The 23,795-nt window shown below is 36.3% G+C and overlaps 1 pseudogene; it reads right to left on the reverse strand.

Annotated features, from left to right (window-relative positions):
• Window positions 1-21,456: 21,456 nt before the first annotated feature.
• Window positions 21,457-21,878, reverse strand: LOC112302713 (small ribosomal subunit protein eS25 pseudogene; annotated as a pseudogene).
• Window positions 21,879-23,795: the final 1,917 nt, after the last annotated feature.

Consider the following 23,795-nt stretch of genomic DNA (forward strand, 5'->3'; position numbering starts at 1 on the left):
TTATAAAAAATATTCTGTCATTGAGTTGCGAGTGATGAAACAGAACATAAAGTCTATAGTAAGTGATATAACACATCACAATATGGTAAATCAACAATTCCAATGATTTTAGACCATGAGAAGCACCTTTCATGAAAAAGGGTCTTGTCCTCTCATGAAAAAGAAGAGGACCTTGTAGCCAGTCATGAATTGATTGTAAAATTAAAATATGCTGATATTTCTAATATCATACCAGTTACTTATCACCAATAGTTGAAGTGAGAATAAAGGTTTTTTTTAATTAAGTGAAAATGTTGGCATGACTATCTAAATAAATAAACATCCTGTTCTCAGTATAATTTTGTGATGAAAGAAAAAATCATTTAAAAATGGCCAGGAAAACTATGTGAAATCTAAATAGATTATTTTTCTTCTCACCAATAAAAGTGTTGGGTTATTTTTTTGACAGTTTTCATGACCTGAGAGTATCATTTTGTGCACTGTGCCTTAGTAGAGGCTGCGATGGTAGAAAGAAAAAAAGGAACAAATGAAATGATAGCAATAACAAGAAAAGGTGGTAGTGATGGAAAAATGAAGAAGAGAAAGGAAATACAACTAAACAGATACCTATGGTAAAAGAACTTTTTACTTCCTCAAAATATGACATTAAGAAAAACAACTTCAAAATATCAGTTACAAAAATAAATTTAGTAATATGTTAAATATGCTACACTTTCTTTAGTAAGTTTTCATTAATATACACCAATGGTCTCTGAATGCTTGTTCATCTGAACTAAAGGTTTTTGATAAACTTGTTGTTTACATACTTTTCTCTGAAAATAATTTTGAGTTTTCCCTGTATATTTTTATTTCTCCTATCCATTATCAATATTTTTTATTTTTTTATTGTTCAAGTACAGTTGTCTCCATTTTTTTCTAGAAGATATTCATTTGAAATTATCCTTATTTTTATAACTCCAATATTGATCCTCTACCCTCTTAAATATAATTTAATAAATTAATAAATTCTAAAATTTTGTGAGAATGTTTCAAAGGGGAATTCCAAAAACAAGTTTTAAAAAATGTATAGTACCAATGCATACATAGAAAATCTAACAGATTCTAGAGATAAACTCTCAAAATTAATAAGTAATTTTGTTCAAAATTTTTCAGGTTCAAGTTAGTTTTCAAAAGTACATTTTAACCAAAGAGAAAATATAACAGGTGAAATTTTAAAATATCATTTTAGAATAGCATACTAAGACCTAAATTATTTGATGACTTTCCAGTGTAAAACCTTTTAAGTGTCTATATGAAAAAGCTTTGTGTTGCAGAATATTTCACCATAGACTTTATATTTTTTAAACATTAAATTTAAAGACATATGATTCTAGTCTTTATTTAAGAGCATCTCATGTTTATTTAATAATGTCAAGACCATTATTGGTGTATATTTGTAAGGTAACTAATAGAGAGAAGACAGAGGTTTTGTTCTGTTTGCCCTGGCTAATGCTTTGCCAGCTGACATTGAGTAATGAATTTCTGCAACGTCTGTCATCTTGATAGGAGCTTTGAAAAAAAAAATCTTAGGATTCCAAAATGTATATCTTTCAAATATTTTTGACAAAGATATTTGAAGAATGCTCTAAATTCAGATTAGATGTCGATAGAATTATTTCAATATATTCTCATTCCACAGCTTAACCTGTAACCACATTGGATCCTGGACAGCAGGATCCTGTGCTGTGGCAGCAATAGACACAAAGACACGGACTACAGAAATCCTGTGGAGAAAAAGGGACGGCATGGCCACTTTCTAGGTCAGAGAGGGGGAGAGGGCTGGAGAGAGCCCAGGAGAGAGCCAACCCCTGCTTGGACAGGCTTTTATTGTTTTCTAGGCACATTACATCAAGGATGGCCCTCATTTACTATGCACAGGTTTGTTTTGGGTGGTTACCTTTTACAGAAAACAAAGGAGAGGGTGTTGCTAATTACATCAAACAAGAAGGATATTTGCAAATGTAAAGGGGAAAGTGGTGGAACTGGTTACACTCCATACTTGGGAGGTTTAGCTCAGATTTTAGGAAGTTAAAGAAACTCAGTAAACATTTGCTGCCTCAATTCAGGGTGAGGGAGTTTTAGCAAGAGCAAGTCACATAGCAGCCCAGGTACAATGCAGGCCTGATTCCCCACGGGAGAACCTGTCCGTGGGCATGGGTCCTGCCTGCCTAACCTCGCACCCACTGGCTTTTCCAAGTGGGAGCTGGGCTACATTTTCCACGTGTGGAACAGTTCCCCATAGATTACTACTGTATTGTACATACCCAGACCAATTTATTTTCTCTCTCAGCCCTTATAGAAAATATGCACATATACCGTTTTGTTAACTTAAGGCTGTCAAACCACTAACTCAGTGGTTTCAATATCATAAATGTTTTCTCTCCCAGTTTCAGAGACTAGAAGTTCAAAATGTATGTAGCGGCAAGCCCGTTGTCCCTCTGAATCCTTGCCTCTTCCTAGCTCATGGTGGTAGTAATCGAATCCTCTGTGCTCCTGGGCTTGTAGTAGCGAAGTCCTCTCTCTGCCTTCATCTTGGTATTTCCCTTTTGTCTTTCTTCATACGGCCCTCTTCTTATAAGGACAGCTGTCGTATTGAATTAGATCCCACTCTACCCCAGCATGGCCTCATCTTAATTAATTGCATCTGCTACAACCTTATTTCCAAATAAGGTCACATTCTAAGATACTAGGGATTAGGATTTCAACATCAGATTTTTGGGGGGTGGGATACAATTCAATCTATAGCAACTGTGAAATAGATTCCCCCCAAAAGTTATGGATATTTATTGAGACACCAAAATTTAAAGTGGGTTGCACTATATTTCTGCAGGAAACCAAGAGTCCCTTTGCAGGGCCCTCCTTATCAGGTGAATTATAAATGGTAGAGTGCCTGAGGACTTCATCCTTAGTCTCCATTTCATCCCTATTTTCTCTCTGCCTAGTTCTTCTCATCCCTGCTGATGACCACTGGCCTGATTTCATTCTGTTTTATATGTCTAAGTATTTTCAGAGTTAAATCTGTGAACTTTTGGGGGCTTTTGATGGTACACTCTGAGTGCCAGTGATGAGGTTGGATGAGTACTATTATTCTTTAGTAGGAAAGAGCATTAACTTAAGTAACATTTAAAAAGTAGAATTTAAAGGACCTGTTCTTTAAATTCTAAATTGAGACTTCTCACTTCCTAATATTTTTTTTCCTTCAAAAAAATTCAGTGTAAAAAAAAGTGTTCTGTGAAGTAGATAGGTGTCACCTGGTGTGATAAAATAAACAACACTAGCAGAAGTGATATTCACCAAAAAAAGAAGAGCATGAGTCATCCGTGTGAACAGATAGAAAATTAGGGCAAGTAAACTGATGTCATAGTGCTTTATACGAACAGTAATAAAAAGAAGGGGAAAAAAGAGCAAGTTTTCTCCAGCAAATTCTTTAAGGTCTTAAAAGACATGAACTTTCTAAATCAGTAAGACTGTTTTTTAGGGAAGAGCTTTTTTCTCTACTTGGGGTTAGATTTTTTAATTGATTAACAGCTGAAATTATATAAAAATTCAGTTTTAAGCTTCTCTACTCTCTGCACTGTCCACACACACATGCACAAGCATGCACACACACACTGAGTTTGGAACTAATTACAAATAAAAAGTGGTACTTGTATGAGTTTTATTATTTAAAATTATGGAATGAAGAATATTGGATAATGTGGGGCAATCACTGGAGAGGACAGAGCCCCTAGAACAAGTTTTATTTGAATAGTAACATAGCTTGCTGAGTGTTTCTGCCTCATACTGTATGGACAAAGGACAGAGAACTAGAAGAGAAAGAAAATGAGAAGAGCGAGAAGAAACATAAAAGAGGAGAGAGAAAAAAAAACTCGAAAGATGTAAGAATGATGATTATGACCCTGATGATAACAAGGGGAATATGGTTAAAATATAATGTAAATAAATTAAAGTGTCTCTGCCCAGATGGCTGTGCGTTTATTTTCAGGTAAGAATCCAACAATGATACTGCCCATCTTAACAAGGTGGAGGAAAACATCTCCTATGTAAAACAAGGTCATTCAGACAATATGCAGATCAAGAATAACCATGAGTTTTGTAATTCAAAGTGCATGTACTTTAGAACAAAGATATATGTTTAAGCAGAGAGAGAGGGAAAGAGAGAGAGGAACCATGCCTGGAGTACTATGTAAAGTAAGTCACCATTATCTTGCAGAGAATATAAAAGCACACCAGGTGACAGCAGGTATACTACTCCTAGAGATGCAAACAGGCCATATTGGACTCTCCATCCCCACGATTCATCCAGCTTAATACACCCACCTACATGAATCCAGGTGGAATGAGCAAAGAAACACTTCAACCAACATTCACAATAAAAAATAATAAATGTTTGCTGTTTAAAGTCACAATGTTTTGGGCTCTTTTGTTATGTAGAGGTTGACAACCAATGCACTGAGCCAGGCATGGAGCAAAAATAATGTAATTTATGGAGGTTTATTCTCTAATAAATCTATGCTGGCCACTTATTTTCACTCTGATTATCACTTATTATACAACAATATGGAACAGAGAGTGTCCCTACCTCATAGAACTACTATATAATCCAGCAATTTCACTTCAGGGTATAGATCCCAAAGTAACAGAAACACTGTGCTGAGGATATATCTGCACCCCAGTGTTCACTGAAGCATTATCTGCAATAGCAAAGATATGGAAACAACCTATGTCCACTGACAGAAAAACGGATAAAAGGTGATACACTGCATGCACACACAATGGAATATCATTTAGCCACAAAAAAGAAATGAATCCTGCCATTTGTAACAACATGGATAGATATCGAGGGTTTTAAACTAAATAAAGTCCCGCAGAAAAAGACAAATACTTACAATATCCTTATATGTGGAATCTAAAAACAATGCAAAGCTAAACAAATGAAAAAATAAAGAAGATGATATTTCAGACTTGTGGTTATCAGTGGCAGGGGTGGGTGGGGAAATTGAATGGAAGTAGTCAAAAGATACAAACTTTCAGTTTTAAGATAAATAAGCACATGGGATGTAAAGATGACTACAGTTAACACTGTTTTGTAGTATATTTGAAGGCTATTAAAAGAGCAGATCCCAAAAGTGCTCATTACAAAGAAAAACAATATTTTTCTTCTTTATTGTATCTGTATGAGGTGATGGCTATTAATTAAACTAATTGTGATAATTTCACAACATATGCAAGTAATTTTTTAAAGATTTTATTTATTTTTAGGGAGAATCGATGGGAGGGAAGAAGACACAAACCTCAAAATGAGAGAGAAACATTGTTAAGTTGCCTCTCACACACACTCCCACCAGGGACTGAACTCACAACCGAGGCAGGTGCTCTGACCAGGAATTGGACTGGTGATCTTTTGCTTTGTGGGATGATGCCCAAACAACTGAGCCACACAGGTCAGGGAGTAAGTCAAATCACTATGCTGTACACCTTAAATTTATACAGTGTTATATGCCAATTATAATATCTCAGTGAAACTGGGGGGTTGGGGCAGGTAAATCAAATCCAATTGCCAATAAAAATAATGGTTCTGCTGGAGATGGTTCCCCTCCTTGTTCCAGATTTACAGCTTTACCATGGTTATATTTTACAGATGGTGCAAGAAGACACCTCTTGTTCTAGATGGGAGTGAAATTTCCTCAATGATGGCAGAAGAGTGGATTTAGTTTCACCTTTCTATGTTGAGTAATGTTATAGAAGCCAGAAAATAAATTTTGGGTGAAGGATTAAATGGCTTTCTGGGTAGTTAAAACATCCAACTTGTTTCCAGTTGAACTTCATATTCAGGGGCTTTAATTTGGGAGAGTTTAAATTCCTCAGTTAGGGATCACTTAATAAATAGAGTAGATTTAAGATCTTGCCTGATTCTAATGACACAAGAAAAGACATATGAGCTTCCTAGCCCTGGCTGGTGTGGTTAAGTGGGTTGAGAACCAAAGGGTTGCAGGTTTGATTCCCAGTTAGGGCACATGCCTAGGTTGTGGGCCAGATCCCCAGTAGGGGACATGTGAGAGGCAACCACACATTGATGTTTCTGTCCTTCTCTTTCTTCCCCTCTCTCTGAAAATAAATAAATAAAATCTTAAAAAAAGATTTATGAGCTCCCAGACTTAGCATATTTATCAGAGGGTGAGTTTCCTTTTGTTCTGGGAGTTTCTACCTTAAATATGGTAAATATCTACTTTGACATTAACAAAGTTGCTAAGAGGACAGACACCTGGGGAAAAGACAGAAATCAGACCAAAGCTTAGCCAAGACAAGGCAAAGAGTAAAGAATGGCAATTGTGAAACCTGGTCAGGGGTATTAGAAAAGGGAGCAATAGTGTGGTGACTGGTAGTTCTTTTATATTAGGGGGAAGAAAAAAGGATCCGGAAAGGGAAACAATGGGTGCAACTATCCCACCCAAATACAATTTCCTCAAAGCAACTATAATTGATTCAAGAAAGGGAGAGAGACGGGAGGAGACATGAACAGTAAGAACCACAGAAATCTAAAAGCAGTATGGAAAGGAAGGCACTTCTGGCCATGATGGAGGCATAGATAGAAAAGCTTTGCTTCCTCACACAACCAAAAGAAGGAAAACAACCAATTTAAAAACAGAAAAACAACCAGAACTGCAAGAAAATCAAGCTGTATGGAAGTCCAACAACCAAGGAGTTAAAGAAGAAACATTCATCCAGACTGGTAGGAGGGGCAGAGATGGGCAGTCCAGAGGAGAGGATGCGTGGCAAGGTGATGGCTGGCAGACCAAGCATCCCACATTCTCATGCAGATAAACCAGGAGGAACAACTGGGGAGTAAGACAGAATGCACAACCCAGGGTTCCAGTGTAAGAAAATAAAGCCTCAAAACCTCTAGTTGTAAAAATCTGTGGGAGTTGCAGCACCAAAAAAACATACAGTCTCACAGGAGGATCCTATGGAGGGGCCCGTGGGATCCTAGAACATACATAAGCCCACCCAGTGGGGAATCCACGACTTAAAGGGCACAATCTGCTTTGTGGGAAGCAAGGAAAGTAACTGAAACAGCAGAAGCCAAGCAAGACAGCAAGCGGCAGTGTTCCCTTTCTGACCCCTCCCTCACATACAGTGCCACAATGCAGGGACTAGAGTTACCCCACCCTGGTGAATACCTAAGGCTCTGCCCCTCACAACATAACAGGTGTGCCTAGACAAAGAAATATGGCCCAAATGAAAAAACAGATCAAAATTCCAGAAAAAGAACTAAGTGACAAGGAGATAGTCAACCTATCACAGAGTTCAAAACACTGGTAATCAGGATGCTCACAGAAATGACTGAATACAGATGCAAAATAAAGGAAGAAGTGAAGGCTATAGAAAATGAAATAAAGAAAAATATACCGAGAACCTACAGTGAAGAGAAGGAAACTGGGACTCAAATCAATGAGTTGAAACAGAAGGAAGAAATAAACATTCAACCAGAACAGAATGAAGAAACAAGAATTCAAAAAAAAAAAAAAAATGAGGAGAGGCTTAGGAACCTCTGAGACAACCTTAAATGTTCCAACATCTGAAACATAGAAGTGCCAGAAGGTGAAGAGGAAAAGCAAGAAATTGAACACTTATATGACAAAATAGTGAAGGAAAACTTCCCCAATCTAGCAAAGGAACTAGATATGCAAGCTCAGGAAGCTCAGAGAGTCCCAAAGAGATTGGACCCAAGAAGGATCACACTAAGACACATCATAATTAAATTACCCAAGATTAAAGATAAGGGGAGAATCTTAAAAGTAGTAATAGAAAATGAGAGAGTTACCTACAAAGGAGTTCCCATAAGACTCTATCAGGTGATTCTCAAAAGAAACCTTATAGGCAAGAAGGAGCTGGAAAGAAATATTCAAAGTCATGAAAGTCAAGGACCTACAATCTAAATTACTCTATCCAGCAAAGCTCTTATTTAGAATGGAAGGGCATATAAAGTGCTTCTCAGATAAGGTCAAGTTAAAGGAGTTCATCATCACCAAGCCCTTGCTATATGAAATGTTAACGGGACTTGTCTAAGAAAAACAAGAACATCAAAACTATTAAATGTAAAATGACAACAAATGCACAACTATCAACAACTGAACCTAAAAAACAAAAACAAACTAAGCAAACAACTAGAATAGGAATAGAACCACAGAAATTGAGATTACATGGAGGGTTATCATCAGGGAGTGGTAGGGGAGAGAATGGGGAAAGGTACAGGGAATAAGAAGCATGATTGGTAGGCACAAAATAGACAGGGAGAGGTTAAGATTAGTGTAGGAAATGGAGAAGCCAAAGAACTTATATGTACGACCCATGGACGTGAACTATGGAGGGGGGCGGAATGCTGGGGAGAGGGGTGCAGAGGAGAGTGGGATAAAGGGGAGAAAAAATGGGACATTTATGTAATAGCATAACCAATGAAATATACTTTAAAAAAAGAAGAAAAAAGTAGTATGGAAAGGAATTGTGATTGTCTGTTATTACTTTATATATTATGTCCAACCTGACTTCTTTTTACCCATCAAAATTCCCATTACAGTTAAAAACTCAGTCCATATTTCATCTGTAAACCACTCCCTGAATCTAAGGTTTCATGATTTTTTTCTTTTTTGAAACATTTGTAACTGTGAATATCTCCATCAAATCACTTAAAATATATATTGAATTAATGGGTTCAGAGTTTTCTCTTTCTCTCAGTAGGCTAGATTCCCTGCAATCACAAACAGTAATTTTCTCAATGTTATAATTAATGGGCAATACCTTGACATTCAGTATATGTCAGAGAATTTTTTACAATTGCTATTGGCATGTTTTACGTTGTTCTTTTTATAAAATTCCATTTTTACTGAAAAAATATCTGTACATGAGAGCACTACCTACATTGTAGTCATCTATACGTATGTTTATCATTTAGTAATAAAGAGTAATAAATGAGAACATACATATATCATTTATTACTAAATGATAAATATACCTTTTAGAATGTCACTTTAACAAGGAAGATTTCTGTGTGGGTATTTCACATATTAAAAATCCATTTAGGCAATTATAATTTACTTCAGCTATTATCAAACTGAATTAAGTAACGTAATCAAGGAATTACTTTTATCGCCCCAAATCAAAGCCTTTCTTTTGTAGGAATAACACATTCCCTGCTCTAATCGACCCTGATGACCCTTGTGGATGCTTGGTTATTTGCAGGTGCAGGATCCAGTAGAAGAGTGCAAGACAATGCTGGTCTTCTCAGTTCTGTTGTAGTCATTTAAAAAAAAAAAATATTTGCTTTTAGAGGAAGGGGATGGGAGGGAGAAAGAGAGGGAGAGAAACATGGATGTGAGAAACATTGACCATTTGCCTCTCACACATACCCTAACTGGGGACTGGCCCACAACCCGGGTATGTACCCTGAAGGGGCATCTCACCTGGGACATTTCACTTTTAGGGAGACTGTTCAACCAGCAGCACCCGCCGTTCTATGTGTGGTCGGTCATTCTTTATCTAAGACTTTCTCTCTGCACAGAGAGTTTCAAAGATTTTGAATCTCCTGCCTGTGAGTGAGAGCAAGGCTGAGCACAAGATAGAACTCCGATGTCTAGGTTTTAAACTCTATGAATAATTACAACTTTATTACTTATACCTAAGACAGTTATATTTATTTGAAGTATTTACATTCCACATAGAGCATGAGCTACTGTGAAAGGTGTTTTAGTTTTGGTAACTGAAAACCTAGTGATCTTGAAAGAAATTTATACATTTTATCTTTTATCCTTATTTTACACCTAAATGACAGGGATACTGGTAATTACTAAAAAATATCATTAATTTTAGATGACAATAGGTGAAATCCCTTATTCTGTGTTGCATAAATATAGAATGTGGGACCATGTCTTTAAACCTTATTTTCTATTCAGTCTATTGCTATAAGTTCTGCTTCTCCAAGCATTTTTTTCTACTTATTTTTCTTTCTCAAAGGATCACTTTGAAAATTAGTGTACTTCTGTAAATATGATTTAGATTCCTTAGGGAGAAAGCACTTGGAAAACGGAATATGTAATACATTTATTCAGTAAATTGTTACATCAAGTCATAATCTAGAGAGATGTTTATTGAGTTTGCAAAGTGCAAAAGCCATAAATATATCATCTTAAAATGAAATCCTATAAAAACAATTTAGGAAGAAATCGGCCACCATTAATATTACCTTTTTTAAGCCTCTACTTTATGCTGCTTTTAGCACCTACTGTCTATTTATACTTGCAATTCCTATCACAAAATTTAGATTAAATTGATTATATTTTAATTTTGTTATTAGAGACTTTCCTTAAGAATATTATATAGCAATATTCCTTTCACAAACATAATTATGACAACTTCCTCTAGTTTATAAACATTTCCAATTTACAATGCCTAAGGGAGCTCTCTTCTTCCTCAAATTAAAATTATAGAATAAGTTTAAGTATTCATTGAAGTAGTAAAAAACCGTGAAGCTTATCATGAGCCAACCATATGCATGAAAATTTCTCCATACATAAAACTCATGAAATCAGATTAAATGTAACGCTCAATAAAACTGATTAACTATCTTATGTCAGCCAAAGAAAAGACCTCAGAAAAAAAACCAGCATGTAGCCTGAGCAGTGGCCAGAGGTCTGAGAAAGGAGTTCTGGAGTAGTTGTGCCTTTACTTGGTTAATTAATTAAAAGGCTGTGGAGTAACTGATTCAGTTCTTCCTCCAAGAACTACCAGTATCCAATGTTTTCCAAAGTGCTAAAACTACAAGCCACCTTCTAAAGGGTCAATCACGAAATGAGGGAAGTGCAAGGCCTCGGGTAACCTAAACCACTGTCAAAGTAAAGTGACTGTATCCGCAGAACATCTTCTCACCAGCAGAAAACCTGCTGAGCCACACATACAGCAGTCAAGTAACTTCTCCTAGAAATCTGTAGTTTTCCTCAGGGAATAAAGATGTTGATCTGTGCATATACAAACAATTAAATTGTCCATAATCGTCCAAATATGTGGTTATTTATAAACATTAATAACCAGTGTAGCTGGAAAACATATATACATATGTAAAATGAAAATATGCATTTTATATATGATTCATTTAAATGAAATTAGACTATCATCTATTTAAATACAAAAAAATCATTTTTAAATGTTTTTTCTCCTTTTATAAGGAAGAATAAAATGTGTCAATGATCTACTTCTGATTTAGGAAATAAATCTCATAACTGTTTAAAATTTTCTCATATATATATATATATATATATATATACTTTTATTTTTAAATTTTATCTGTTTTTTTAATGCTGTTAAATTTGTTTCAGCTTTTTTCTCACTTTCCCTCCCTCACCCAGCCCCATTCTGTCCCAACCTCCAGACAATCCACACATTGTTGTCCGTGTCCATGGGTTGTACGTAAATCTTTGGTTAAACTGTTCACCCCCCATTCCTGTCCCCCAGCTCCTTTCCAAGAGCTGTCTGTTCTATGTGTCTAGGTTTCTGTTACTACTTTGTTCCTTGGTAGATTATGTTCATTATATTCCACATATAAGTGAGATCATGTGGTATTTTTCTCTCACTGACTGGCTCAGTTCACTTAAGATAATTTTCTTCAGGTCCATCTGTGCTGCTGCAAAATGCAAGAGTTTTTTTCCTTTTGTTTTCTGTGTAGTATTCCATTCTGTAAATGTACCACGGCTTTTTTATCCATTCACCTGCTCATGGGCACCTAGGCTGTTTCTAAATCTTGGCTATTGTACAGAGTGCAGCTATAAACAGGGGTGCATACATTTTTTGTGTGTGTTGTTGTTTTGGGATCCTTAGGATTTATTCCCAGAGGTGGAATTACTGGGTTGAGAGGGAGTTCCATTTTTAATTTTTTAAGGATACTCCATATTGTTTTCCACATTGGTTGCACCAGACTGCATTCCCACCAACAGCGCATGAGGGTTCCCTTTTTTCCACATTTTTGCTAAAACTTGGTGTTTGCTGACTTATTGATGGTAGCCATTCTGATAGGTATAAGGTGATATCTCATTCAGGTTTTAATTTGCATTTCTCTGATGATTATGATGTTAAGCATTTTTTCATGTTTACAGGCCTTCTGTATGTCCTCTTTGGAGAAGTGTCTATTGAGGTCTTCTGCCCATTTTTAATTGTTTGTCTTGCTGGTGTTGAATTGTATTAGTTATTTGTGTATTTTGGAAATTAACCCTTGTCAGATGTATCACTGGTGAAAATGTTCTCCCACACAGTGGGTTCCCTGTTCATCTTGCTGATGGTTTCTTTAGCTGTACAGAAGCTTTTTAATTTGATATAGTCCAATTTGTTTATTTTCTGCTTTGTTTCCAGTGCTTTAGGAGATATAGCAGCAAAAGTATTTTCCTGTCGAGTATCTGATATTTTACTAACTATGTTTTCTTCTAGGATTTTTATGGTTTCATAACTTACATTTAAGTCTTTTATCCATTTTGGTTTTATTTTTGTGTGTGGTATATGTTGGTGGTCTTGTTTCATTTTTTTTGCGCATACCAGTCCAGTTCTCCTAACACCACTCATTGAAGAGACTGTCTTTGCTCCATTGTGTGTTCTCGCCACCTTTGTCAAAAGCAATTGCTCATACAGGCATGGATTTATTCCTGGGCTCTCTGTTCTGGTACATCGCTCTATATGTCTGTTTTTGCGCCAGTACCAGGCTGTTTTGATGTCAGTGGCCTTATAGTATAGTTGGATATCAGAAGTTGTAATACTTTCAGCTTTGTTCTTTTGCAAGACTGCTGAGGCTATTTGGAGCCTTTTGTTGCTGTTGTTCCATATAAATTGGTAATTGCCATTTCTGAGTGGTTCTTATTTATGGTTTCCATATCCTTTTTAATGCTTATTATCTATTTATATTCTCACTGAGATCATCTATTCTTCTCCTATGACTTTTGAGCATCCTTATAACCATTATTCTAAACTCTGTACCTGGTATTTGTGCTGCTTCTATTTCATCTATATCTTTTAATTCACTTTGTGGGGATTTCTGTTGTTCTTTTGCTTGAGACATTTTTCTTTGTCACCCCACTTGATCTCTGTCCTTGCCAGAGACTCTAGCACTTGCTTCCTCAGGAGGGCTCACTGTTCATTCAAGATTGCTACATACAGCTTTCCCCTTCGCAGGGTTGAAGTCAGCAGTTCCAGACTTCAAGGGATTGACCAAGAGTCTCCTGTTGGGGCTGGGGCAAGACCAGACTTCAGGTAGGGACTAATGTCTCTTTCTAAACCCAAGACCTCAGTATGATCCTGAGCTCTTTGTTCTGTTCCTAGGTGATTTCCTCCAAAGGTCTAACACTACAAAAGTCCTTGTTTGGAGTTTCTCTTTCTTCCCCCTGTAGAAATGCTTCCAGTAGGGGAATCTTGGGCCTGGCAGGGCTGTTCTGCAGTTTCCCTTTTGGAGGTGATGCCTGCAAACCTAGAAGAGATAGATAGACACTCCTTTCCTTTCCTAGGGTCTTGTAGGATGAAAGTAGGCTTGCCTCTGTACAATGTATTCCAGGCACTCAACTCTAGCCCATCTAACTCCCATCCCACAGCCTTTGCAGGAGGTAAATCCAGAACTCTGCTCTGTGTAGCCCCTGGTTTGCATGCAAGCTGCACTGGGTGGGACCCAACAAACTCTTTGCTGTGCAAATTTCTGATCTCTCTGCCCAGATGGTCTCAGTTGGAAAGAACCCGAAGATCCTGTGTGGCTTGATGCAACTGAGAAAAGTTCAGAATGAGCCAAAGAAAAAACTTCCCATTCAGCTAGGTTCCTCTCTGCAACCACAGCAGCAAGTGTAGGTCCCGATGGGGGTGTGGGGCACTGTCCATACACTTGAGAGTCAGGAAACCAGATCTCTTTTCCCAATCTACTTAGCCAGGTCTCTTTTTTGATCTTCCCCTTGAGGCTCCCCCATAATCAGAGGTCCCCCTTATGCCACTGATGTCTGTAGCCCTCAGAGGCCCTGTTGCATCAGTGTGGTTTCTCTCAGTCTGAGCTCATTTGGTGAACCCTGCAATCTGGCACCCAAACCATAGGTGCACTTCACACTGAAGTTGCGATCTCTGATTTTCACAGGCATGTTGAAACTTCACTGCTTCCCACTGCCAGAGACCTCACACCTTCCCCTTCTTTTTCTATTGCTGTGGGTGTTTTTACAGCCCCATAGTTCTGGAGGGAGCTCCTGAGCTGCAATTTCAATCTGGTCTCTCTGCTGGCAGAGTGGCTTAGCACGGAGACCTTGCCTGTCCACATTTTGGTTCCTTTTAAAAGTCTGTATACAGTATCCATGCCACAGAATGAGTCACTGTTAGGTTCTCCACACATAAACCCTTCCTAATAAACAAAATGTCGTTCAGAGTCACAGCCGGCTGTGCCTGTAGGTGCCTCTGACAGACCCAAGTGCAGCAACCTAGTCCCTTTCACAGTCTGAGCCTTTATCCTGAGCTCTCCAGGCTGGTCCTTCAAAAATGGAATCAGTGCTCACTTTGATCATGCAGCCTGGGTCTCATAGTTCTCAGTGGAACCCCCACCACCACCAAGTTTCCCACAGTTTGGGTTGGGGATCCCTGCATATAACTAAGGTCCTTGGCTCTGAGGGGTAAGGGAGCTTCAAAGCTACAATTTCTGTTTGGCCTCCCAGCTGTAACAGGAGCTGTGCACAGGGTGTTTCCCCTTTTACTTATAAACCCCCTTATTGGCCAATTTGAAGCATCTTCAGGACTCCTTGGCTTCAAAACTTCATATCAGCTAAGATTCAGTTGATTGTTCAGATTGATTGTCAGAAGTTCAGCTGAAAATTGGGTTGGGGGCAGGAGCAAGTGGACTCAGTTTCCACCTAGTCAGCTGCCATCTTCCAATGCCTATTTATATATTTTAATTCATATTTTATTTCTAATATTTTTTTTCCTTTCAGAAAATAGAGATTTAAATTAATTTGTAGTAGGACTACATGTTAAGAAAACTAGTATAAATTATATTCATCTTATTAAACTTTAAACATTAGCCATAAAACTAAAAAAGAATCTTTATAATTTGGATGTGTCACTAGACTGTTGTTAGAAATAATTTGTTTATAAGAATAGCTTTATAATGTTGAATATATCTTTCCACAGCTGTATGGAGAGAAGGAAAATTTTCTCATTTTTCTCTTACTAGATTTTTCACAACTCTCTGGACAAATCATTTAAGTTCTCATTTCTTTATCTGAATAATGAATATTAAGGACAACTATTTTTATTTTCAGCTCTAACATTATATAATTCTGTAACTTTAATAAAATAAAGTACTATTCCTAAAAAATGTGCTTTATTTACTATGAAGTTAAGTCTTAGCACTATTAACCAGGCAACTTTAGGAAAACTATTTAATCTTCTTTAAATTCTATTTCCTCATTTCTAATACAGGTAAAATAATGTCTATTTCACTGATTTGTGAAAATTACATAAGATAGTATATTTAAAGTCTTTTGCATTTAGTAAATGGTCATTAGGAGTATCACTATTAATGAAATACATATCTACTACTAAAACCTATATAATAAGGCAAGTTTTATCCCCTGAAGTAGTTCACCTCTAGAAAATGACAAGCAGATACTAGAGAAAACCCTATCATATTCAGTAAGAGAAAAGTCCTATTTAATTAAAGACTTTTATTTAAATTTAGTAGACTTTCTTTACTTAATTTATTTTTTTAACTGTTAAGCAGCACTCTGGTTCAATGAATTTTTGAAGACTAAAGTAGAAAAATAAAAGCAACTGCCAACAATAGAAAATATGTTCTTCATTGGGGAAAACAAATCCAAGAGTTGTAAGCTGTCCCTTCACTCATTCAATCTATATTATTGATCTCCTAATACTTGCTTGCAACTTATCTAAAACCCTAAAGTTATCACAGTAAACAAAATAAGAACTACTCCCTGCTCTCATGAGGCTTATATTCTTGTAGGGTACACAAACAAAAAACCAGAATCAATAAGGAAAATACATGATATACTTGATAGTGATACGTGCTAAGGAGAAAGTCAATACAAGGGAAGGGAATAGGAACACAGTAAGAGTAATGATTTTAAATAGGTAATTGGGGAATTCTTCCATGAGAATGTTATATTTGAGTACAAATCTGAAAGAAATGAGGGGAAAGAGCAAGTGCAAAGTCTCATTACTTTCCAGGCTTGTGGTACAGGAACTTGAAGGAGACCAGAATAACTGGAACAGAGTACATAAGGTGAGGATGAAAAATGATGAGGACAGAGAGGTGACAGTGGACCAGACACAACCCTGTGGAGCCTCATACTTGTAGGTTGAAATAAGAAGGGAATATATACTTGAATAGACATCAAGACAGTCAGAAATATCACACACAGAATGTCACAAAGGCAGCTGGTACCTTGTCTATGTGCCATGTCTGTTGAATAATAAAAGTCATTTGAGAATGTTTCACACATGGTCATTATTTCATTGGAGATAATTACTTGGGGAAAGCAAATGAGGAGCTACTTGAAACATAGCAATTATTGCCCAGAAATTTAACATGAGGGTTAAATAAACAGAAGGAGTATAAACAAGGATTTCTTGGCTCTATCTCCAAGGGCCATGAATTGTCAAGGCTGGGGCAGGGGAAGAGAGTTATCAGATCCACTGGCATTTTATTTTTATTTTCTTATTTTGTTGTTGTTGTTGTTGTTGTTATTCTATTACACTTGTCCCACTCTTTCCCCCTTTGCCCTCCTCAGCCCAGTCCATCCCCCGCTCCCACAGTCAATCCCCACATCATTGTCCATGACCATGGGTCATTCATACATATTCTTTGACTAGTCCTTTCCCCTTCTTTCAACATTATCCCCTTCTATCCCTTCCCACTGGTTGCTGTCAGTCTGTTCCATGTTTCCATGTCTCTTGTTCTATTTTGCTTATTAGATTCCTCTTATAAGTGAGATCATTTTGTATTTGTCTTTCACTAACTGGCTTATTTCAATTAGCATAATATACTCCAGTCCCATCCATGCTGTCAAAAAAGGTAGGAGTTCCTTTTTTCTTTCTGCTGCATAGTATTCCACTGTGTAAATGTACCACAGTTTTTGATCCACTCATTTACTGATGGACACTTAGACTGCTTCCAGTGCTTGGCTGTTGTAAATAGTGCTTCTATGAACATAGGGGTCACAAGTTCTTTTGAATTGGTGATTCCAGATTCTTAGGGTATAATCCCAGAACTGGAATAACTGGATCAAAAGGCAGTTCCATTTTTAATTTTTTGAGGAAATTCCATACTGTTTTCCATAGCGGCAGACCAGTCTGCCCTCCTGCTAACACTGTACCAGGGTTCCCTATCCTCCACATCCATGCTAGCACTTGTTGTTTGTTGATTTATTAATTATGGCCATTATGACAGGTGTGAGGTGCTATCTCTTTGTGGTTTCAATTTGTACCTCTCTAATGGCTAGTGATGCTGAGCATCTTTTCATATGTCTATGGGCCATCTGTGTGTCCTCCTTGGAAAAGTGTCTATTCAGATCCTTTACCCATTTTTTAGTTGGATTTTTTGTCTTCTTGGGGTTGAGTCATATGAGTTCTTTATATATTTTGGAGATTAAACCCTTGTCCAATATATCATTGTCAAATATGTTCTCCCAAATGGTAGGTTCCCTTTTCATTTTGATAATGGTTTCATTATCCATGAAGAAGTTTTTTTTTAATTTGATGTAGTCCCATTTGTTTATTTTCCCCTTCATTTGCATTGCCCTAGGAGATATATCAGCAAAAGATATTGCTACCTGGTATCTGAAATTTTACTGCCTATGTCTTCCTGTGGGACTTTTATGGTATCACAAGTTATATTTAAGTCTTTTATCCATTTTGAGTTTATTGTGGTGTATGATGTAAGTTGGTGGTCTAGTTTCTCTTTCTTTTTTTCCCATGTACCAGTTGAGTTCTCCCAACACCATTTATTGAAGGGGCTTTTTACTCCACTATATGCTCATGCTCCCTTTGTCAATACTAATTGACCATGGAGACATGGCTTTATTTCTGGGCTCTCTCTTCTGTTCCATTGACCTATGTGTCTGTTCTTATGCCAGTACCAGACTGTTTTGATTACAGAGGCTTTGTAATATAGTTTGATATCAGGTACTGTGATCCCTCCTACTTTGTTCTTCTTCCTCAAGATTGCTAAGGCTCTTTGGCATCTTTTTTGGTTCCATATAAATCTTTAAAGTATTGGTTCTAGATCAGTATAACATGCCATTTTAATAGGAATTTTATTGAATCTATAGATTTCCCAATGTTCATAGCAGCACAATTTTTAATAGCCAAGTGTTGGAAGCAACCTAATTGCCCATTAGTACATAAGTGGATCAAAAAACTATGGTACATTTACACAATGGAATACTACAAGCAGAAAGCAATAAGGAACTCCTACCCTTTGCAACAGCATGGATGGAACTGGAAAGCACTATGCTAAGTGAAATAAGCCAAGCAGTGGAAGACAAATACCATAAGATCTCACCTATAAGTGAAACCTAATCAACAGAACAAACAAGCAAGCAAAATATAACCACAGACATTGAAATAAAGAACAAACTGACAGTAACAAGAGGTGGGGGGAGGGTTATGGAGGAAATAAAGGGAAGGGTCATCAAGGAACAGGTATAAAGGACCCATGGACAAAGCCAAATGAAGGTAGGATGAGGGTGGGAGTTGGAGGTGGGTGGGGAGGGGGAAAGTGGGGGGTGGAAAATGAAGACAACTGTACTTGAACAATAACAATAAAAAGAAAAGATTGCTTTGGGCAGTATGGACATTTTAATGATGTTAATTCTCCCAATCAATGAACAGTGAATGTGCTACCATTTATTTGCACCTTCCTCAATTACTCTCTTCAGTATTCTGTAGTTTATCGAGTACAGGTCTTCTACCTCCCTGGTTAAATTTATTCCTAGGTACTGTATTTTTGTTATTGTTAAAGTACATGGGATTTTTTCCCTAGTTTCTCTTTTAGATAGTTCATTGTTGGTATACAAAAATGCTATCAATTTGTGAATATTTACATTATATCACACTATTTTGCCTAACTGGCTTATTAGGTTGATAGTTTTTTGGTGGACACTATACAGTTTTCTATGCACATTATCATGTAGTCTGCAAATAATGACAGTTTTACTTCCTACTTTCCAATTTGGATGCCTTTATATCTTTTTCTTGTCTGATTGCTGTCGCTAGAACTTCCAGTACTATGTTGAATATATTCCATTACAGAATGACTAAAAAAATGAGGGACATTATTTTTTAATAGAAAGGATATGACTGTTTCTTTCATGGGTGCTATTCATTATAGATACAAAGATAAATATGTCAAAATTCATGACCCAGAAGAATTTTCATTCTTACAGATGAGTTTTGGCCAAATAGGTACTAAATATGGAAATGTCTTATGAATAATTTTAGTTGTCAAAGTTTAGAAACAAGGATACTTTTTAAACTCATTTTAAAAAAATGTTCAAGCCCTGGCTGGTGGATTGAGCCCTGTTCTGCAAACCAAAGGGTTGCCAGTTCGATTCCTTGTCAGGGCCCATGCCTGAGTTTCAGGCCAGGTCCCCAGTATGGGACGCATGAGAGGCAACCACATGTTGATATTTCTCTCCCTCTCTTTCTCCCTTCCTTCCCCTCTACCTAAAAATAAATAAATAAAGTCTTTAAAAAATAAATTTAGAGAAAAATTTTAATTACAGTTGTCATACAACTTTTAATCTGGTCATTTAATTCACGGAGTACTGTATATACCATCTCATCTTCTTACTTTATTTTTAAAATGTCTTACCAAGTTACTAACACACAGATGGTGGTCTGAATTTAGTTCTATAGAACCTCATAATCTTTCTTCTTACTCTACCCCAAAATCTCCTCAGGCTACAGAAATAAGAAGAATTGGGCTTCGACCATTGTCATTCCTATTGAAAACCAAACATACTCACTGAAACAGAGATCAAACTGACTGTTGCCAGAGAGAAGTGTGGGGTCATGGAATAAAAGCAAAGAGAAATATAGTCAATAACACTGTGATAAGTTTGCACAATGAAAGATAATTACTAGACTTGGGGAGGTGATCACATTCTAAGGTATATAAATGTTGACTTACTATATTTTTTATTCCTGAAACTAATATAACTGTATGCCAAGTATACTTAAATTAAAAAAAAAAAAGAAAGAACCAAATCTGACTCAACTGACTGCATAACAGATATCCTCTTTTTACCTAATGACTGCATAGGGTTGCTACTGAAAGTATAACAAAAGAAGTTGATCTTTCACGTTGGAAGAGAGTAGGAGTCGTGTAGTCAATGGCATATGAGTAGCTTCAATGGGTAGGGAAAGAGAGACATAACAGAAAGAAAGAGTATGTTAATTTTCTGATATTATCCAGGGATTCTTGCTAGGCTTCTGAACCAAAAAATTGAGACACATTTTAACAAACAGGAATCTATATTTAGTGACACATATTAAATATTATAAATGAGAAATGCAGAATTCTCCAGTAAGATATGCACAAATGCCATATTTTAGAGTGGAAATGAACATGAGAATCAAAAACATGCTGAGACAGCTGACAAGCTAAAGAGAGAAGCCTCAAACTAATAATGGCTTTCCTCATTGAAGGGTTATAAGATAAACCATCTGCCATTTAGCACTGGCAGGCCCATAAAATAAAATAGTGTCAGATTTTTGGCTAGGATAATTTTCAACTTTGTAAGCTAAAAACATTTTGATGTATATTGGACTATTATCTATGAACTGCAGGGAGATATAATTTAACTCCAAAAGTTACCAGTACTACAGCTTATAACTGATTTTATATATCATGTGTCATCCTGAAGACTTTAAATTCTGTTAATATGTTGGACTTTCTTTTAAAATACATCTTCATTTGACAGCTAAAATGGAATAAGCTTTTTTCTCTATAAATAAAATCTGTAGTATCAGATTGTTTAATTCCAAATTCCATGTAACCAAGTTTTATTTCCTGTTGTGGATGAGAAATTCATGAATGTACCCTGTTCTAAACATTTATGGTTAAATGTTTAACATAGAAGGTTAACTGTATACCAAGTCTAATTGCTTGTCAAGTGGAAAACCTTCAAGTAAGGGTGATTACAGGTCCTCACCAAGTTAAAAATTAGAGTTTAACTTTGTTTTATCTGTATTTTAGGTCACACTGAACATTTTCTTATCTGTGAAAAGCAAGAAAAATTACACTAGCAAGGGAAATAGCTTGCTCTTAAAAGACTATATGAATTAGTTGTGGTATAATTACATTTATATCCATCAATGTTTGCTTTTAGTGGGGGTTTTTTTTGGTTTAATAAAGTTTTATTTTTCAAAATGTACAGCTGGTGGAACCTGTTGTTCATGCATCTTCACCAACAGCTGGGGCATCCCCACCTTTGGTGTTTCTGGTGTAAATTACTTGAACTCTGTGCTTTGAAACTAGTTTAATAAGTCCTTTCCTAAGGAGCTCCTGAAGGGCTGCCCTGGCCAAGGAACCGCGGATCTTCAGTTGCTCAGACAACAGCGGGGGTTATCAGCTTGTAGTTGGGAACTTCCTTACAGAGTTTATCATACGTTGCTTTGTCAAACAAGACTAGGTTATTGAGTTTGTCTTGAACTTTGCCTTTGGACCACTTCTTCTTTTTAGCCTTGCCTCCAGATTTGTTCACTGGGTCTTTGGCTTTCTTGGCAGACTTCCCAGCATCTTTCTTCCTGTGGTCCTTGGGCAGCATTGTGAAACTCCAGGAGCGCCCGATCTCACTGCTACCCGAGAAGATGTCGGACGAAAAGGCTGCTTTTAGTGTTTTCTCCACACACATACACACTAAATATATGTACACACAAACAAACTGACAATAAAAAAATGCTGGCAAAGACATAGAGAAGCTGGAACTTCAATACACTGCTGATGGGAGAATACAAAATGATACAACGTGTATCCTAATCCATGTCCTTTCAAAAACAAATTAAACAATAATATTTTATAACATTTTTAGTACATCTTAAACTTATTAGTTACAAAACAAACAAGTTCTTTACTTTAAACAGAAAGTTTAACAATTTTTAGAGGTTATGACATTTTTATCAAAGTAAAAAAATTCCTCTTAACAGAATATGTAATAAAGAGTTCATTCTCAGGAGTCCAGAAATTCAACTTTGTGTTGACAGTAATTGTTGCTATTGACTGATATTTTCCCTACAGCTTCAAATTTATGAAATCATATTTTTGTTCTTTAGGTAGGCAAATGAATTTTAAGTGATCCAAAGAAAAAGTCGAATGTTTTAAAATTAGTGCTTTGAAATTAATTGTATCATATTAAAAATTAAAAGTAAATATTTTCCATGATTTTTTAAAAGAGCCAAAGAAAAGTGACACATCTCTGAAATTCTACATGTAACAGTGTACTATATTCCATATATTCTCACATCATTCTCTAATATTTTGTTTATGCACAGTATACTTAGTTCTCCAATTAAATGCTAGGGTTTTAAGTCATGCACGATCTCTTCTAATTCTACATCTTTGTTATTCCTTAGCAAAGTTGATAGATATACTTTTGGTCCATAAGAATTGTTTTCTAGATTATAGAAGGTAGTACTATATTAAATAATGTTTCTAAAAAACAAATATTTCAAACTATAGTTAATCATTTGGTTCCAAATGCATTGCTTTCTCAGGCTTCTCAGCAAAATAATTCAAATTATCAACTCTTTGTGTATAACCTATTACTAAAATCAGCTAAAATTTCTCCTACTTTACAGCATTTGTTTATAAAGCATAAAATTTTTATGCCCAAGTGTTCTAGTAACTTCCATTTTACAGAATAGAAATCAAATTAAAATGTCACATTATTGTCCAAAGATGTCCCTCACCTTTAATAATTAATACCACGATGCACATACTAAAAATGCTAAAATAAATATTATATATGTAAGCTTGTGTGCAATAATTTATATTCTCCACACACATGTACACTAAATATATGCACACACAAACTGACAATAAAAAAATGCTGGCAAAGACATGGAGAAACTGGAACTTCAATACACTGCTGATGGGAGAATACAAAATGGTACCACACTATAAATTAGTTTGGCAGGTCCTAGAAAATTAAACTAACACTTAACAACATGACCCACAAACCACACTCCTAGGTACTTACCCCCGAGAAATAAAAGATAATGGTCACAAAAGTACCTATATATGACTACTTATAGCATCTTTATTCATTTGAAAAATTTTAATTTTATATATTTCATAAATAACCCAAATGTCCATAACTGAGTAGGTAGATTTTTAAAACTGTGGTATATCATACTACTTAACAATAAAAAGGAGCAAACTATTGATACATACAGCTTCCATGAACCGCAAGGCATTATGATGAAGGAAGGAAGCCCGTCTCTAAGGCTTACCCACTGCCTGGTTCTAGTATGTGGCATTCTCTAAGAGAACAACTACAGCTGTGGAGCCCAGATCCATGATAGCCAGGCTTTGGGTGCTGAAGGAGGCTATGACTATAAAGGACAGCAACGGGGATGTTTGGAGCGATGGCATTGTTCTGTGTGCTCAACTGTTCTGTATACTGTGGTAGTTACACAAATCTAAATGTGTGCCAAAATTAAAGAACTGTGCGTGTAAGTAAAAA

This window comes from Desmodus rotundus, chromosome 1 (genome assembly GCF_022682495.2).
Source record: "Desmodus rotundus isolate HL8 chromosome 1, HLdesRot8A.1, whole genome shotgun sequence".
Lineage (NCBI taxonomy): Eukaryota > Metazoa > Chordata > Mammalia > Chiroptera > Phyllostomidae > Desmodus > Desmodus rotundus.